Source organism: Pomacea canaliculata, linkage group LG12 (genome assembly GCF_003073045.1).
Source record: "Pomacea canaliculata isolate SZHN2017 linkage group LG12, ASM307304v1, whole genome shotgun sequence".
Classification (NCBI taxonomy): Eukaryota; Metazoa; Mollusca; class Gastropoda; order Architaenioglossa; family Ampullariidae; genus Pomacea; species Pomacea canaliculata.
This window is the reverse complement of record NC_037601.1, coordinates 14,512,216-14,515,348: the sequence shown is the minus strand read 5'-3', so window position 1 is coordinate 14,515,348 and position 3,133 is coordinate 14,512,216.

Genomic DNA, 3,133 nt, shown 5'->3' with positions numbered 1-3,133 from the left:
CGCCCTTCACCTATTAATACTGAGCACTACTATCGATCTTGGATAGAAAAATAGTCCCCTTTATAGACTTGTTATTTTTTGTTATTTGAGTTCTTTTTGGGGCAGATCAGCTTTGCAAATGTATAACAGCAAATTAACATTTTAGTCGTGTCAATATCTAAACAAAACTACAAATGGAAGTTAGTGCGTTTGACTGGGTAGTATAGACTATCGCTGGTTTCAGAATAGGTAAGAGATAAGATAAGATAAGATAAGAGATAAGAGAATACTTTATTGATCCCTAGAGGGCAATTCAGTTGCAGCTCGATTATGTATATTATGTATATTAAACCCACAGGCAGTCGTGTTGCAGTCATTCATACCAGCTCGATAAAAGTCATACATGATTGCATGCACATCACATTCATAATCCATTCAAAAGTCTGACGGCTGAAGCAACAAAAGACAGCCGCAGTCGGTTTGTCCTGCATGCAGGCATACTATATCGGCGACCTGATGGGAGCTGGACAAGCTCACCCGACAGAGCATGCCTGTCATCACGAAGGATGGCAGACACTTTCAGAAGAGTCCTCCTGTTATACAGATCCTGAAGAGAACTCACATTAAGTTCTAGAAAGTTGTCATCGCACCAAACAATGAATTCTTCCAAAGCAACACCGTGAGTATGCACCGGCCCGCTAAGGAGAGACAGCAGTGCAGTGTCATCAGAGAATTTGACAAGATAGTGACCCTCATGACTACTGCGACAACTGTTGGTATACAGGATAAACAGAAGCGGGGATAGAACACATCCCTGAGGTGAGCCGGTGCATGTGGTGGTTAAGTCGGAAAAAGTGCCATTGACAAGAACTCGTTGCTGCCTGTCGACCAACACCTATTGTATGCGTGCGTGCTTGTGCATGTTTCTTCATTTTTGCTTCTTGATTGCCTTTTTCGAACTGAAAACTATGTATCCGATTATACACTGTCAGACATAAACACACAGGTCATTTTTAATAGACAACAATCAAGCAGGATTGTAGACGTGGTCAGAAAGCCCAACCCACACCAGAAAATGTAGCAGTCAGTGGACAAAAGAAGACAAAAGTGCAGATTGCAGAATAGGGAAAGGAGAACACTTTCCACTTTGTAGGCCGCTTTTTAAAACTTTAATTAATTTAATTAAAGGCAACCCTGTCACCTTGCGTCCTTTGGTGTTGGGGAGGTGTTAGGGTCATCACGTGTATCGGGACAAGCTTATATGATGTCTTACCTTCACTAACTATTTACAAAGTCAGCTACCTAGCCCACAACCCACCCCCGGCCTCCTCATCATTCGCTAGTGAAACGAAAGGAAAACACGCGTTTCCGAGAAAAGGACGACATCGGGTGCAGCGGGTGTCGATACCCTGCTCAGTGCAGGCCGCAACACGTCTGGTGAAATCCTGTTTACGAATGTCACGCGCATGAAGACATTTTTCTGCAGCCAGTCGTTAACTTCCAGGTCGATAGGATCCGGTAAACTGCTGCCCACATAAAATGTCTCTCAAAGAACGAGCCCTTCCATAAATAAATCCCACATCGTACCCAGAAAGTAAAATAAAATAAAACACATTTTTCAAAACTATTATAGAACTTGATAAGGGCACAAACCTTGAGTTAGACTAAGGGCTTTGTTTATTTGTATGACCTCCACAATAGTACTTATCCAGAATAATCATTTAGTCTGTTCTCTCGAAAATTTCTGTCTTATCGTGATTAAATATTGTCTTTTGTGAAACGTAAACTTTGAACTCTGTACGTGTGAATGTGGAGAAGCACTTGCTTTGTTAGGTGTTGTTGTGGGTGTTTATGGATGTGTTTTTTGATGAAGACTTTGCTTCTTTGCTCTATACAGTCTCAAGTATATTTTTGACAGGGAGGGAGAATCAGAGTGCTCCTTGTTTTAGCAGCTACTAACGAAGGGACACTCTAAACACAGACATGCTAAACCAGCAACAATACATCACACAGCATTACATCTGTTTCAATGATAATGCCATTCATGCCCATGACTATTTTAAATGAGCTTCTCTTGAATAAAGTAGTAAATCTAACATTGACAATAAAATTACAGAAGACCTGAAAATCCAAGAACCAAAGAAACCCATCAGAAATAAATGCTGATGCTGTTTCACAGTTATCCAACAACGAGCTGTCGATAAACTCAACTTGAAAATCGTTAAATAATGCTTTAAATAATGCGGTAGATCATCCTAAGTCGGTCACTGCTGGAAACGTTTACAGAAGAAAGTAACCCTGGGACAAAATACTTTTATGACAAACTCGTCTGACAGCACCGACTACCACTGCTAATTAACAGCATACCTTTCTTACTCCGTCAGTTTAACTTGGGCATAGCCAGTGCATGCTAAGTGTAAACAGAAACGATTACAGTAATAAGTATTATCTAAAACTTCTTATTGTGTGCAAAGAAAAAAGCAGTGACGAGACAAGCGCATGACCTCTGTACCATTGGTCTCTGTCTCACCTCGCCTTGGTTTGCTCCAGAAATGTCAGGAACGATAACACACTTCAGGAAACTTGAGCTGTTTGCTTTGTTTGTTGTGCGGTTACCTAGCGATGCAGCAGATTTATTGATTTCCAAGGTTTGTCACAACAGTAGAACTGTCCGACCCTGCTGTGCTCACATCTCTTTTACACACACACACCAAACACACACACACCCCACACAATGATACATTCGATTCCATTGATCACTAACAGCAGCAGTTTGCCTGATTCGCGCGCGTGTGTGTCTGTCTGTGTGTGTGTGTGTGATGTGACAGGTGTGTCCAGTGGTTCTATAGTCTAGAAATTATCTTCCAAATCATTGAGTCACCCAACATTGCTGCTCAGTGGGGAAGGAGTTCGAATCAGTGCAACTGCCTGTGGGGTCAAAATACGTCAGTGTAGGTAACTTTACTGTAATTGCCATGTGTTCCCGAGACTGAGTGGTTTACAGCTTACATCGCCTGTAATAAATTCTCTCTTCACCGACTTCAAGTACATAATCTTGGGGAAGATCATGAATAACCACAAAGCATTCTGTTAATATTAGTTTTTTTAATATCTCTGCTATTTATCTTTATTAAAGGAAAACGTAGCAAACATA